Here is a 16,701-nt window from a genome sequence, read left to right as displayed (position 1 = left end):
TACGCTGGGTCTTGGCCAGGGATAGACCAGGAATGGAGTCTTAGAACTTTTAGTAAGTAATCTAGCTACGTATGTGTTAGATTATGATTTCTTTAAATGGCTGAGAAAAGAATTGTGCTGAATAAAATAACTATTTCTGTCTGTGTATCTTTTTTGTAACTTAAGGTTTTGCCTAGAGGGGGTTCTCTATGTTTTTGAATCTAGTTACCCTGTAAGATATCTACCATCCTGATTTTACAGGGGGGATTTCTTTATTTCTATTTACTTCTATTTTTATTAAAAGTCTTCTTGTAAAAAACTGAATGCTTTTTCATTGTTCTCAGATCCAAGGGTTTGGGTCTGTGGTCACCTATGCAAATTGGTGAGGCTTTTTATCCAACATTTCCCAGGAAAGGGGGGGGTGCAAGTGTTGGGAGGATTGTTCATTGTTCTTAAGATCCAAGGGTCTGGGTCTGTAGTCACCTAGGCAAATTGGTGAGGCTTTTTACCAAACCTTGTCCAGGAAGTGGGGTGCAAGGTTTTGGGAAGTATTTTGGGGGGAAGGACGCGTCCAAACAGCTCTTCCCCAGTAACCAGTATTAGTTTGGTGGTGGTAGCGGCCAGTCCAAGGACAACGGGGGGAATATTTTGTACCTTGGGGAAGTTTTTGACCTAAGCTGGTAAAGATAAGCTTAGGAGGTTTTTCATGCAGGTCCCCACATCTGTACCCTAGAGTTCAGAGTGGGGGAGGAACCTTGACATGGTGGCATAGTGGTGGGATTAACCTGAAATCATTTTGAGATCCAGTTGAGATTTTTTGAACTAGAAATACAGATTTTAAAAAGGAAATTTTTTTTTCCTTTGGAAAGGAAGTCCAGAAAGCAGTTTGTTTTTTCTCTGCTTTGTGGCCAAGCAGAGACAAAAGGGGATTATCTTTGTGAATTGCAGGTTTTCTTTGCCTGGAGGCAGGGTACTTAACTCCTGCAGGGAAATTCACAGTCTTCCAACCCAGAGTTTTTTTTTCTTTCTTCCTAAAAGTAAATAGGGGGTGTGTGTTCTACCCATTTGCTTTTTCTTTGGGCTGGGTAAGCAGGTTTCCAAGTAGTTGGAGGTTTTTTGCTTTAATTTGGGCCCAGAGCAGAGACAAGGGAATTGTCTTTTTCTGTAGGCTGACAATCACTATCAGAGAATAGGTATTCTATTCCAGCACAGCAAAATTTTACAGCCAAGTTTTGATTGTTTATTTCTAAACCTCGGGTGTAAAGTTAGTTAAAAACAGAGAGGTTAGAATGACCAAATCCTCAGCTCGACTACAGCTGGAATTAGCCAAATTTCAGGCTGAGGAAAAACAAAGGGAACATGAAAGACAGATAGAACTCATGCGGCTGAAGAAGGAAGAAGAAAGGGAGGCAGCGAGAGAAGCAGAACAACACCAAGCGGCTGCTCACAGGAGAGCTATGGAAGCAAGGGACAAAGAACTGGAGGAGAAGGAAAAAGAGAGGAAGTATGTGGAGGAGATGGAGAGGATAAAGGCCCAGCAGAATATACCAACAAACCCTAGCAATCCTTCTCCAGGTACCACTTCCCATCCCAGAAAGTTCCCCATCTACAAGGCAGGTGATGATACTGAGGCCTTCTTAGAAAACTTCGAAAGGGCCTGCCTTGGGTACAACATCTCTACTGACCAATACATGGTAGAGCTGAGGCCGCAGCTCAGTGGACCCTTAGCTGAGGTGGCAGCTGAAATGCCTAAAGAACACATGAACAAGTATGAACTGTTTAAATCCAAGGCGAGAGTCAGAATGGGGATAACACCCGAGCAGTCTCGTCGGAGGTTCAGAGCCCTAAGGTGGAAATCAGACATGTCATTTACCCGACATGCCTACCACATTGTGAAACATTGGGATGCCTGGATATCAGGAGCAAGTGTTGAATCTCCAGTAAATTTGCCCTTCCTAATGCAAATGGAACAATTCTTAGAGGGTGTTCCTGAGGAAATAGAAAGATACATCCTAGATGGGAAACCCAAAACTGTAATCGAGGCAGGAGAGATTGGAGCCAGATGGGTGGAGGTGGCAGAGAAGAAGAAAACTGGTCGCAGTTGGAGCAGAGACCAGAAGGGACCACCCCAGACCACACCCTATTACCGGGGGCCGCCCAAGGCCCCACCTACCTCCCAAAGAACCCTCCAGACCCCTTATCGTCCTGCCACCCCGTTCTCCAGCAAAACCTCCTCGCCCCAGTGACCCGTCAGCTGGACGACGTTTTAAATGTAACGAGCTGGGGCATGTAAAGGCCAACTGCCCCAAGAACCCCAACAGATTACAGTTCATTGCACTGGAATCACACCAGAGGTCCACAGGCCCAGATACCTCCCAGATACCCTTGGAGCGGAGGGAAACTGTGAGTGTGGGTGGGAAGAAGGTCACCGCGTGGAGGGACACTGGAGCACAAGTGTCAGCTATCCATGCTTCCTTAGTGGACCCCAATTTAAGCAACCCAGAGATCCAAGTGACGATTCAACCCTTCAAGTCCAACTCTTTCACTTTGCCTACAGCCAAGTTGCCTGTCCAGTACAAGGGCTGGTCAGGAATGTGGACTTTTGCAGTCTATGATGATTATCCCATCCCCATGCTGTTGGGGGAAGACTTGGCCAATCATGTGAAGCAGGCCAAGAGGGTGGGAATGGCCACCCGCAGCCAGGCTAAACAAGCTGTGAGGCCTAGCTCTGTTCCGGAAACTTCTATCAGGGCCCGGTCAGAGGTGATGGACCCAGACCCCAGGCCAATGTCTGCAACAGCAGTAGTGGATCCAGTCCCAGAGACCCAGACGGAACCAGTCCCAGAACCAGAACCAGCCGAACAACCAACACCAGACCCCGTGTCAGCACTGAATCCAGTACTTGCAACCTCAACACCAGAGGGCCCCACCGAACCTGAACTGGCAGCAGCCGATAACCCGACCCAAGAGGCTCAGCTGGAGCCTGAATCCCAACATAGTGCACCAGCGGAGAGCGGTTCACAGTCAACAGAAACAGCTCCATCCCCTATATCGCTTCCAGAGGGACCAAGCCTAGGTCCACAATCCAATGAGGAACTGATGTCTCCAGCATCAAGGGAACAGTTCCAGACCGAACAGGAAGCAGATGAAAGCCTCCAGAGAGCTTGGACGGCGGCACGGAGCAACCCACCGCCTCTCAGCTCTTCTAATCGATCCAGGTTTGTTGTAGAAAGAGGACTTTTATACAAGGAAACTCTTTCTGGTGGACACCAGGAAGACTGGCATCCTCAGAGACAGTTGGTAGTTCCAACTAAATACCGGGCCAAGCTCTTGAGCTTAGCCCACGATCACCCTAGTGGCCATGCTGGGGTGAACAGGACCAAAGACCGTTTGGGGGGGTCATTCCACTGGGAGGGAATGGGCAAGGATGTTTCTACCTATGTCCAGTCTTGTGAGGTGTGCCAAAGAGTGGGAAAACCCCAAGACCAGGTCAAAGCCCCTCTCCAGCCACTCCCCATCATTGAAGTTCCATTTCAGCGAGTAGCTGTGGATATTCTGGGTCCTTTTCCGAAAAAGACACCCAGAGGAAAGCAGTACATACTGACTTTCATGGATTTTGCCACCCGATGGCTGGAAGCAGTAGCTCTAAGCAACACCAGGGCTAAAAGTGTGTGCCAGGCACTAGCAGACATTTTTGCCAGGGTAGGTTGGCCCTCCGACATCCTCACAGATGCAGGGACTAATTTCCTGGCAGGAACTATGAAAAACCTTTGGGAAGCTCATGGGGTAAATCACTTGGTTGCCACTCCTTACCACCATCAAACAAATGGCATGGTGGAGAAGTTTAATGGAACTTTGGGGGCCATGATACGTAAATTCGTAAATGAGCACTCCAATGATTGGGACCTAGTGTTGCAGCAGTTGCTCTTTGCCTACAGAGCTGTACCACATCCCAGTTTAGGGTTTTCCCCATTTGAACTTGTATATAGCCGTGAGGTTAAGGGGCCATTGCAGTTGGTGAAGCAGCAATGGGAGGGATTTACACCTTCTCCAGGAACTAACATTCTGGACTTTGTAACCAACCTACAAAACACCCTTCGAACCTCTTTAGCCCTTGCTAGAGAAAACTTACAGGATGCTCAAAAAGAGCAAAAAGCCTGGTATGATAAACATGCCAGAGAGCGTTCCTTCAAAGTAGGAGACCAGGTCATGGTCTTAAAGGCGCTCCAGGCCCATAAAATGGAAGCATCGTGGGAAGGGCCATTCATGGTCCAGGAGCGCCTGGGAGCTGTTAATTATCTCATAGCATTCCCCACCTCCAACCGAAAGCCTAAGATGTACCACATTAATTCTCTAAAGCCCTTTTATTCCAGAGAATTAAAGGTTTGTCAGTTTACAGCCCAGGGAGAAGATGATGCTGAGTGGCCTGAAGGTGTCTACTACGAAGGGAAATGTGCTGGTGGTGTGGAAGAGGTGAACCTCTCCATGACCCTTGGGCGTGTGCAGCGACAGCAGATCCAGGAGCTGTGCACTAGCTACGCGTCAACGTTCTCAGCCACCCCAGGACTGACTGAACGGGCATACCACTCCATTGACACAGGTAATGCTCACCCAATTAGGGTCCAACCTTACCGGGTGTCTCCTCAAGCTAAAACTGCTATAGAACGGGAGATCCAGGATATGTTACAGATGGGTGTAATCCGCCCCTCTGAAAGTGCATGGGCATCTCCAGTGGTTCTAGTTCCCAAACCAGATGGGGAAATACGTTTTTGCGTGGACTACCGTAAGCTAAATGCTGTAACTCGCCCAGACAACTATCCAATGCCCCGCACAGATGAACTATTAGAGAAACTGGGACGGGCCCAGTTCATCTCTACCTTGGACTTAACCAAGGGGTACTGGCAGGTACCGCTAGATGAATCTGCCAAGGAAAGGTCAGCCTTCATCACACATCTCGGGCTGTATGAATTTAATGTACTCCCTTTCGGGCTGCGAAATGCACCCGCCACTTTCCAAAGACTTGTAGATGGTCTCCTAGCGGGATTAGGAGAATATGCAGTCGCCTACCTTGACGACGTGGCCATATTTTCGGATTCCTGGGCAGACCACCTGGAACATCTACAAAAAGTCCTTGAGTGCATAAGGGAGGCAGGACTAACTGTTAAGGCTAAGAAGTGTCAAATAGGCCTAAACAGAGTGACTTACCTTGGACACCAGGTGGGTCAAGGAACTATCAGCCCCCTACAGGCCCAAGTGGATGCTATCCAAAAGTGGCCTGTCCCAAAGTCAAAGAAACAGGTTCAATCCTTCTTAGGCTTGGCCGGTTATTATAGACGATTTGTACTGCACTACAGCCAAATCGCTGCCCCACTGACAGACCTAACCAAAAAGAAACAGCCAAATGCTGTTCAGTGGACCGGAAAGTGTCAGAAGGCCTTTAACAAGCTTAAAGCGACACTCATGTCTGACCCTGTACTAAGGGCCCCAGTCTTTGACAAACCGTTCCTAGTAACCACAGATGCATCCGAGCGTGGTGTGGGAGCAGTTTTAATGCAGAAAGGACCTGATCAAGAATTCCACCCTGTAGTGTTCCTCAGCAAAAAACTGTCTGAGAGGGAAAGCAACTGGTCAGTCACTGAAAAAGAATGTTATGCCATTGTCTACGCTCTGGAAAAGCTACGCCCATATGTTTGGGGACGGCGTTTCCACCTGCAAACCGACCATGCTGCACTAAAGTGGCTTCACACCGTCAAAGAAACTAACAAAAAACTTCTTCGGTGGAGTTTAGCTCTCCAAGATTTTGATTTCGACATCCAACACATCTCAGGAGCTTCTAACAAAGTGGCTGATGCACTCTCCCGTGAAAGTTTCCCAGAATCAACTGGTTAAAATCGTCCTTGAGATGTGGAAAATATTGTTAGTCTTTATGTACTTGGTAGTATATTTAGAGATGCATGTGTCTTATTAACTCTGTTTTTCCTAGAGCTCCAGGAAGAAATCCCAGCCAGTGTTTCACCCTAGCTGAGATTTGGGGGGCGTGTCATAAATATAAAGGGAAGGGTAAACCCCTTTGAAATCCCTCCTGGCCAGGGGAAAGCTCCTCTCACCTGTAAAGGGTTAAGAAGCTAAAGGTAACCTCGCTGGCACCTGACCAAAATGACCAATGAGGAGACAAGATACTTTCAAAAGCTGGGAGGAGGGAGAGAAACAAAGGGTCTGTGTCTGTCTGTATGCTGGTCTTTGCCAGGGATAGACCAGGAATGGAGTCTTAGAACTTTTAGTAAGTAATCTAGCTACGTATGTGTTAGATTATGATTTCTTTAAATGGCTGAGAAAAGAATTGTGCTGAATAAAATAACTATTTCTGTCTGTGTATCTTTTTTGTAACTTAAGGTTTTGCCTAGAGGGGTTCTCTATGTTTTTGAATCTAGTTACCCTGTAAGATATCTACCATCCTGATTTTACAGGGGGGATTTCTTTATTTCTATTTACTTCTATTTTTATTAAAAGTCTTCTTGTAAAAAACTGAATGCTTTTTCATTGTTCTCAGATCCAAGGGTTTGGGTCTGTGGTCACCTATGCAAATTGGTGAGGCTTTTTATCCAACATTTCCCAGGAAAGGGGGGGGTGCAAGTGTTGGGAGGATTGTTCATTGTTCTTAAGATCCAAGGGTCTGGGTCTGTAGTCACCTAGGCAAATTGGTGAGGCTTTTTACCAAACCTTGTCCAGGAAGTGGGGTGCAGGGTTTTGGGAAGTATTTTGGGGGCAAGGACGCGTCCAAACAGCTCTTCCCCAGTAACCAGTATTAGTTTGGTGGTGGTAGCGGCCAGTCCAAGGACAACGGGTGGAATACTTTGTACCTTGGGGAAGTTTTGACCTAAGCTGGTAAAGATAAGCTTAGGAGGTTTTTCATGCAGGTCCCCACATCTGTACCCTAGAGTTCAGAGTGGGGGAGGAACCTTGACACCCTCCCAGAGTGCTCTCCTCTCTAGCGCCTAATGTCACTTCCTATATTTTCCATGCAGGTCTCCCTCCAAGTACGGACCAGGCTCAGCCTAACCCTGCCAAGCATCTATGATCTGCCAAGATCCCAGCACGGGTGATACAACTCCATACACTTCATTAACATACTCATTCCGCTGTGTATTGTGGACTTACTGTATATTTATATCAATGTACACACATCACGTCCTCCAGCGGCTGCCAGCTTTGCACTGGGAATGTCACTCTTCTCCCCTGAATCTCATACTGCCGATTTCCCTAGAGCAGCACTTAGAATCAGAGAAATGTAGGGCAGGAAGAGATGTCAAGAGGCGTGGGGTTCCCAAAGTCTTTGAGACATACCTGTCTGTGCTTGGTCGTCTCCTCTTCTGGAACTTTGTACTTTTCTTCCAGTTTTTGGCTGGAGGCTTCATTCTCAGCAGCCTCTTCTTGCTTTAGAGAGCTTCTTAGCAAAAAGAGAGACAGAATGACGGGAAAGCAGGTTTTAGCAGCAGGCCATTTTGCATTTGAATAAATGAAGAAGAGAAATTGAAAGAGACATTTTTATTCTCCTAGGCAACTCCCCAACTATCTGTCATCTTCTCTGCTGATCCACCAGATTAAAGGTTAGGACCCTCTGGAGCTGTGCTAGCATCCACCTCCCATCGCTAACCTGCAGATTCATTAGTAGAACAACCTCGCCTATAAGCCAAACAAAGAGACATTTTCTGAATCTGGCAGCGCTTGATAAGCTGAGCTGATCGCTCCTTGACGCAACCAATGAGAGGGAGAAAGCTGGCGTCATCCCCAATGCTAGAGGGCTCAAATCCAGCGGAGATCACAAATAGAAATGAAGTAGTTTCCATCCTAGCCCCTTGTGGAAAAGTAATTCACATCTCAGAATCCACTGTAAAATTCAGCCCAACTTGTAGCCTTCTGCTCAAGAGAAAGCAAGGAAAGAACTGCAGGGTTGGAGAATGCTAGAGGTTCCAGTGGTTCTCAAGCTTCATTGCACTGCAACCCCCTTCTGACAACAAAACTTACTATATGACCACAAGAGGGGGGACCGAAGCCTGAGCCCACCTGCTCCGGGCAGGGAGGAGGGCAAAGCCAAAGCCCTAGCCCCAAAGCCGAAGCCCTTGAGCGTCAGCTTCAGTCCCGGGCCCCAGCAAGTCTAACACCAGACCTGGTGACCCCAATAAAATGGGGTCGCAACCCACTTTGGGGTCTCGAGCCACGGTTTGAGAACTGCTGGGTTAGACCTTGGGCATTGGAACTACAGCGGGTGGAGAGGATATGACAAGGGCAAGAACTGATGAGCACTGAGGCCGCTTCAGAGCAAATCTAGCATTCTATTGGTCTAAGAGCTCCATCTCCTGCCCTCAGAGGAGGTCGGGACAAGTTAATTAAAAGAAAAAAGTTACCTGCTTATGACGTTTTCTTGCAACGGCTTCTCCTTGGATCTCGGCGGCCTCGTCTTCTCTTTTAACGCAGGGGGCTACATGTTGGAAAAAAAGAGCATGAAAACAACTTGGTAAAACACCCAGTTTAGAAGGGCAAAATGTGTCCAGAGCTAAACATTGCCCCTGTCCCACAAGGAGATGCTGTGAAGAGGCAGAACAGAATGGCATTATTCTCCATCCAGACTACACAAGGTGTTCCAGCTCTTTAGCTCATCAAGGAAAAGGGTAAGGGGTGACACGTTCACAGTCTATACGGAGCTACATGGCGAACAGAAATGTGGTAACAGAGGGTTTCTTCAATCTGGCAGACAAAGGTAAAACAAGTTCCATTGTCCAGAAGTTGAAGCTAGACAAATTCGTACTAGAAATAAGTACTTAAAAATGTGTGCCTTAACCACTGGAACAACGTACCAAGGACTGTGGTGGATTCTCCCTCACTGGCAATTTTTTAATCAAGATTCGTCATGGCTCTAAAAGATCTGCTCGCATTCAAACAGGAATTAATTCGGGGAAGTCCTACAACCCGTGCTGTACAGGAGGTCAGACCGGCTGATCACTGAGCTCCCTTCTGCCCTTACAATTTATGAATTTGCACCAGGAGGCCACAACAGGCTGAGCGGAGGGTAACGCTCGCATGCTGAGGATCTCAAAGCCCTCTACAGAAAGCAATGCAACGCCCCAGCGCCGCTGGGTTTAAGGTGTATCCACATTTTACAGAGTGGGAAACTGACCCACCAATAGGTTAGGGCCCATTTTTCAGAAGCGTTGGGCATCCAAAACTCTCACTGAAGTCCACGGGAGCTGACACCAAACTCCCCATAACCCTCACACAGTCACACTGCTGGCGTCAGTCAGATCCTATCTCCAAGTCTCCCTGAGCTAACCAATAAGCCGCACTCCCTCCCACAGCTGGGAGGGTGAGTTTTTGGAGTCCACTGTTTAATGCTCCCTACCCTGTTCTAAGTCGGGGAAAAAACAAACAGAACAAAGGTAACTATCTGGACTCTCCACCCACACAGTGCCCCTGTGAGGCACGGCAGTTCTGTTACCCCCATATGACAGATGGGGAACTGAGGCACAGAGAGACTAAGTGACTTGCTTTAGTCTAACGGCAACAAATATAGTTTGGGAGAAATCACCTCTCTTATAAAGATGAGTAAACAAAGAGCAGAAGGCGCAGCACAGCTGAGAAGCTGTAAGCGGTCACGATCTCGGGCTGCCCATTTCTCGCATAAAAACAAAACACGCATCAGTTCTTGCTTGAAAGGCCAGTTCCCTCCTACCTGGTCCTTTCGCTGAGCTTCCTCCCACTGGCTGTTCAGAGCGTCTGCTCTTGGTTTCTTCTCTTGTTCTTGTCCCTTCTGCTCAGAGACGTTCTTCCTTTTCCTTAGAAAAGGAAGACAAATCCTCCATGTGATGGGGAAGGGACAAATCAAAGTAGTCAGTTAGGTTTCTTGTTGTTAATGCGACCAGCTAGCTTCCTAACAAAGACCATACGCACCTTTGCCCCACATTATTCTCCTTCCTAAGTTGTAGCGAGCTAGATACCCTCCCAGAAAATGAAATGACCCTATTTATTGCAATCAGTGTGGATGGCTGCTAAACTCACCTGGGGCTATTTTCTACAGCACACTGAAGATGACAATTGTTAGGAATATCAAGTTCAACCTCACAGCATTACGTGTAATAGTAAAAACTGAAATAAAACCATGATGTTCTTTTCCAAGCTATGCTAAGCTACAGGCTCAATGCGTTTGCACAGGCTATGGTCAGGAGTCCAGCCCTAGAGTGCATTTCCTCCTTCTCCTCCCGTTGACTTCACGGTGCCTTTGGATCAGGCCCCACTCCTGGTAAACGCAGAAGCATTTCAAGAGAGGGTAGTACCTCGGAGGTCACAACCCTTGAAGGAATTTATTTCAACAGTTCTGGCATGAATTCTATCTTCTTGGAAAGCAGAAGTGAAACTCAGACATGCCAGCCAGGCCAACACAGCCAGAATGCAAGAAAACAGTAAATAACTGGAGCTTCTCTGAGCCATTTTAGCAACACGCCTTGGGTAAAAGTTTGATATCCATCTTGGATGGCTCCATTACCATAGTAGCTGAATCCCTCACAATCTTTAATCCTCACAAAACCCCTGGGATTCTGGAGGGAATATTATCCCTGAAGCACCTGGCATTGGCCACTGTCAGAAGACATAATACTGGGCTGGAGGGACCATTGGTTTGATCCAGTATGGCCATTCTTATGTTCTATTTTAACAGATGGGTTACTGACACACATACCTGCTAAAAACTGCAGGCTAGCCAGAGCGGCATGGGTGATGGGACAGGCTAGTATCTGAGTATGTACCTAGGGTCTCGGATGGCATTATAGTTGGGGCGGCTAGTCCCGCCCGCCACCCACACCACATTGCTATTTTTAGCACACTAGGTCGATCAAAGCTAGCACACGTACGTCACGCTGAGCTGGAAATTTTAGCTGCAGCTGAAATGAAGATATACCCTAAGTGACTTCCCCAAGGTCACACAAAGAGTCTGTGTCATGGCAGGAAATGGAGTCTTCTGAATCCCAGGCTGGTCCTGGAACCACCAGACCATCCTTCCATGCTGGTGACCCTCTCAACCTTCTACACTATTTGTTGCTGGAAAGACCCTTACATACTACATATTGTTGATAACAGCAGACACACTTCACTGGCTGGTAAGATGTTAGCAGCCTTATCCATGTTACCTATATGAAGTTCAGGGTTTCTCTCATGCTAGTAGAACCTTTCAAATGGCCAGAAAATGCTTTTTCCAGGCAACACCTGTATGTGAGGAACAGTGCGTGATCACAGCGTTAAGGACCACCACACAGATGCACAAAGAGGTAGCGTCAAGGTGGCACATTCAATGTTAATTTTTTCGCATTTCCTACTTTTTGAGCATTTACATTCTTAAGCAGAAGGTGACAGTAGCACGAGCTAGGGTATTTTATACTAGTGACGCTGGAAATCACAGACCTACGATTAATAATAGTTAAATGAACATACGACACCATCAAAAAGGTCGAGAGGGCCAATGAGACGTTGGACAGCTGGTGTCCATAGCTCTAATACCATCAATTCAATGCACGCATTTTTCACGAAGTTACGGTGTATTTTTGCTGTCGCTGGAAACCACCTACCTGTTACTGTTATTCTTAGTCTTCACTGATGAAGATGCTGTCTGGTCAGTTTTGTGATGGCTCCCAATGGCCCTCTCCTCTGCCAACTCTTCATTATCCATCATGGTGCAAATTCACATCTGCAAAGAAAAGAGCTGCACAAACCAAATGTATAAAGCAGCACCACTGCTGTTAAGAAGAAGAGCTGGCTGGCTGCATAAAGGTTGCAAAGACAACGCCCAGGTGAACTTGCATCACTGCATCTTTAAGTCAGGTACCATGCATGGGACACAAGCTCAGTATTTAGTTCAACAAGGAACATGGTGAAGCATCGCAAACAAAATGCATTTTTATCCTCAAATACCGGACCAAGCAATAAAAGAAAAACTCTGTGCACATCTAGAATATCAAGCAGCAACACACAGCGTGGGTTCCTACAGAACAAAGCCTGAAAGTCAAACAGGACTGTTAATGTTTTTTCTTATCCGGCTATAAAATTAGTGGATACAGAGAACAGATTATACATGCTACTGGTATTTTAATTATTGATTGTTTTCATTATAGTAGCCCAGAGAAGCCTGCCCCAGGTCTGGGGCCTTATTGTGCCAGGCACTGAGTTTGCAATCTATATAGGCAAGACAAAGAAAGAGCGGTGGGGGAAACTGAGGCATAGAAAGGTGTAGTGACTTGCCCAAAGTCACACTGCAGAGCAGTGGTGGAGATGGGAATAGAACCTGGATCTGGGAATAGAACCTGGATCTTCCAGCTTCATGCTCTATCCACTAGACTATGAAACCTCCAGTGCCTCACGAAATTTCATTAGACTAGATCGTTCCAATGGGCTTGAATAAAAGCATTGTCCCGTGGACTGACACACGGGGTTTATAATAAAGACACCTTGGAATTCTATACTACTGGCCATCAGAGGATCTTGAAGTACTTTCTAGTGTTAATGAACTGAGCTTCACAACACTGCAGGAAGGGAGGCACCAATAACTACTACCTGCTTTCTAGATAAGGGAATTGAGGCACAAAGAGGTTAACCCCAAATTCTCAAACCTGGCATCCAGTCCCGGGGGCCTAACGTTAGACATCTGAGGCCAGCTTTTCGTAAGAGCTTTTCTGCATGTTGGGTGCTGAGCACTTTTGCAAATCTGGCTCTTATTCAGGTGACTAGTTGGGAACTCAGCTGATCTGGCCCTTACACATACCTAAGGCCCTTTGTTTTCCATTTTTATTTTACTTACTTTTCAGTGTTTATTACTACAACAACAAAAACCAGGTAAAAATAGGTGGAAAAAAACTATTAATAATTTGTCTGGATAAATATTGGGGTTTATTCTGGTGGATGGAAGGACAGGGCGGAAAAGTATTTAATAGATTGAATTCCATTCATCAAAGCATTAATGTGGTTTGCTGCAGAACTAAGAACTCAAAACACAACGCCACCTCTGAGTTTAAGAAAACAGTACGTCTCTAATCCCTAAATAAAACTTTGCATTTGAATAAACAGTTTACTGTCTAGACTTAGAACTATTAGCCAATAAATATTTACATTTAATAATTGGGCCACACCATTTGCAGAGCATACACTCAATTTCACCCTTTTCTCCTATTTTTTAAAACTTTCAAACACTTCCTTGCGTTCTGAAACATATTCTGACACCGATTTTTGTTTTCTTTCCATTTTAGTGTGTCAGATCTTTAAACTGTTATCTGCTAACAGCTTGGAATGCGTTTGTGGTGGGCGTGAGATTCATCAGTATGTTCCAATGCGCACACACTTCAGAGCTTGGTGCCTGTTTATTCTGTGCATCTTCTACTAATACATAGCCTTACTTCAACAGGCAATTTTGCATCTACACAGGCTAATGTATTGTATTTTCCTAATAAAACAAGTTATTTTTTGTATATTCAAATGACACAAAAGTAGGGTGAAAATCAGAAAAAAACAAGTAATACTTTCTGTAAAACTCAGGATTTCTTTTTTTTTTTTTTAAAAATCAATTTAAACTGAAAACGAAGGGGCTTACACATACCCTACCTTCAGCTCACAGCTCTTAGTGACATCTGAGCACCTCCAGCTTCCACTGAAAATCAGGCCTTCAGGGCCACATCCTCAAAGGTATTTATTCCCTTCTGTAACTCCCATTGAAACAAGGGGTAAATAATTCTGAAGCTCCTGGCCTTAGACTCTAAAGTAAAGTACTAAAAAATGGAGGCAACTAAAATTATAGGCTCCTTTGAAAGTGTGCTCAAATTCACAAAGGAAATCTACGCAGAACTGGGAATAAAATCTAGATTCCCCTCCTCCCCCAACTTCTAGTTCTGCCCCTTAACAAAATCACCTTTCACACCTAAGCAGGAATGTAGCAGGTTGCAGAGAGGGGCACAGTGGGCATTCAGGACTGATTATGCTTTTATTGTATTACTAACCCCAGGTGCAGAATTAGCAGCAAGTTCATTACAGCACTTTATCAATTACTGGACAACCAGGAAGTGAGTGAACACCAGACAGGGGCAGAAAAATAAAACAAAGCACACTGAGAAAACAGACCCCTCTAGAGGGAAAGAGAGAGTTTGACAAACTCCATCTGCCCATGAAAGCCCTAAGAACTTTAGGCAGAACAGGACTGGAAAAAATCAAGTCCATACTGGATGCAAATAATGCAACCAAAGTGTGAATGGAATGACATTGGGTCGCTTCCTTTCTCTGAAGGAAGTTAGCCCCTTTCCTACAGAAACTTGGCTCTTTCATCTCAAGAAACAAATGGGAGGGAAAATGAGGGGCTTGCAAATTTTTGGAGGCAATAAGACAATTCTTTCTGTTAAAAGCCTCATGCTTTGCAAGCCCTTTTATTATATGATCTTAAATGCTACTGAATATTTGCTGGCGGTAGCTCACCTGGTTGGGGTAACACCCGGCTAAATAACATTGGTTAAGAAGAGATTCCCTCATGAATAGCTTCCTTGCTTTCCTCTCTAGGGAAGTGCCCCCTTGCAGGAGCTTGATTTAAAGCCCCCATTCATCCCTGATTGGAAGATACTCAGCCCAGAGAGCATTCTGGGAAATGTAGTCTTAAAATCAAAGTTAAACCAGCAGAAAGAGGCTGTCTAAGCCTTGGGGGGGTTCTGGGAAAATTCACCTATATAAAAGGGTCCTCAGTTTACCTATATTAACTTTACTAGTCCTGGGCTAGCTAGTGGATGGAGTAACTGTTATCATGGGTGGGGAGATGTAAGTGCAGTATTTTGTCAGTGCTACTACATCTGTTTCTTGAGCTGTGGTTTTGATTTTTATCAATTTTGTAATAAGAGAGTATTGTGTTTCTCCACGAAGCTGGTGGTAAGGTGACTTTTTTATGACTAGATAGCCAAGAAATAAATAGGGTCTTAGGAATTTTCCAGTGCTGTAGATATTGCCTTTGGGGGGCTTCACTGGTTTTTCCCAGGAGCTTGGCTCCAACCTTAGTTAGTTGCTCCTAAAAACTTCCCTGCTTCTCCTGCCCTCATTTATAAGAGTTCTGTTTTTAATGTGCATGACTTTTAGTTAAAAGCTGGCCTAGAGAGAGTTCTCTTGTGCCAAGCTCTGCAGGCCCCTGGTCCCTTCTGCCCAAAGCTGTGAAACAAACCATTCTCCCCAAACTCTTTGAATCCTTCTTAGTTCCCAGTACCCCTTTTGCTTGTCTGTATCACTCCCACTTCCTTCTCAGTGCCTTTTCAATAAACCAGTAAGGAGTATACTGGTAGCACATTCTACTCATATTTTGTAGCATGCCTCCGCTGTACCTTCCAGCGAGCGAGTTAAAGGGAGCAGCTTTCTATGCACATACTTAACCAGGAGTTATTGCTTAATAAACCCTGCTTCTGAATGTCCTTCCAGGTTTCATGCTGTTCCAGCGGGTGGGAGGTGGCCCTTGTTACACACATTCAGTAGAAGGGAGGTGGCCCCCAGAAAGAAGTGAGCATGCGACCTGGAAAGAATGCAAGCTAGTATTTCTAGGGAAAGCAACACCAGACAACTCTCTGCTGTAAAAACGGGGAGAGATCTCCAAGGGGGCAAACAGGCTCTCTGCTACACTGCTCCTTGCAAGCGTCTAGTGCTTTGCAAACATGTTTGCATAGCCAACCTTCTCTACCTTAGGCATCGCTTCTAGAAACAGTTGAACAACTGAACCCAGCTACCAACGGAGGCTGTGCAATGGCTGTGGGAGGGTGGGAACGTACTTTGAGCCCATCGATCCTTCCTTTACCTGGCAAGCCTGAGAGGGTGAGGTAGTAGTTTCCTCCCCCTGACTTGATGCAGATGGTGTGGCTCTCTGTTTTCCTGGACCACCATCCACGCCCTGCAACTGGCTGTAATTAGACACAACAAACTAGCCCACGGACTGGCACTGCTCCAGCCAGAGGTCTCCTAAATAACCGGAGATACACAGAAAACCTGGAGCAACAATGTAGAGTGACCTCAGCTGGCACGTTCCATGCCTAACATTACTTCCAATGAAGTTAAAGGCAAGTATGATGTGAAGCAAAATTGGGCCCAGAGATTGTAACTAGCAGGACTGGGTCAGCGTGTTCCTAGATTTCTTCCTTCGAGGTGAAACACGTTGTCAGCTCTTGAACATTAACTAAACTCTTAAGAAATAGGTTTCAGAGTAGCAGCCGTGTTAGTCTGTATCCGCAAAAAGAAAAGGAGGACTTGTGGCACCTTAGAGACTAACCCATTTATTTGAGCATAAGCTTTCGTGAGCTACAGCTACAGCTCACTGTAGCTCACGAAAGCTTATGCTCAGATAAATTTGTTAGTCTCTAAGGTGCCACCAGTCCTCCTTTTCTTTTTAAGAAATAGGGTTGGTTCCTCCTGGACAACTTCCCTGGGGGAACTGTTTGATTCTGGTTGCAGCAGGCTTGCAAAATCTCACCCACAGCCGGAGTGACTGTTCTTGCTGGGTGAGTATAATCACTGAATCCATTCCCCCCCCCCCATGAACAGCAATCACCAGGGTAAAGGGCTGGCAAGGAGGCTTCCTGGGTCTTGGCTAGTAAACTTTCAGGCTTATTCTGCAAGTCAGAGTTATAGCAAGATGCTGTAAAAACTAGTGTTATGGGGCATTCCATATGCTTGTTTTAT

This window comes from Eretmochelys imbricata, chromosome 2 (genome assembly GCF_965152235.1).
Source record: "Eretmochelys imbricata isolate rEreImb1 chromosome 2, rEreImb1.hap1, whole genome shotgun sequence".
NCBI classification, from domain to species: domain Eukaryota; kingdom Metazoa; phylum Chordata; order Testudines; family Cheloniidae; genus Eretmochelys; species Eretmochelys imbricata.
The sequence above is the reverse complement of the archived record's forward strand: the minus strand, read 5'-3'. Positions refer to the sequence as shown.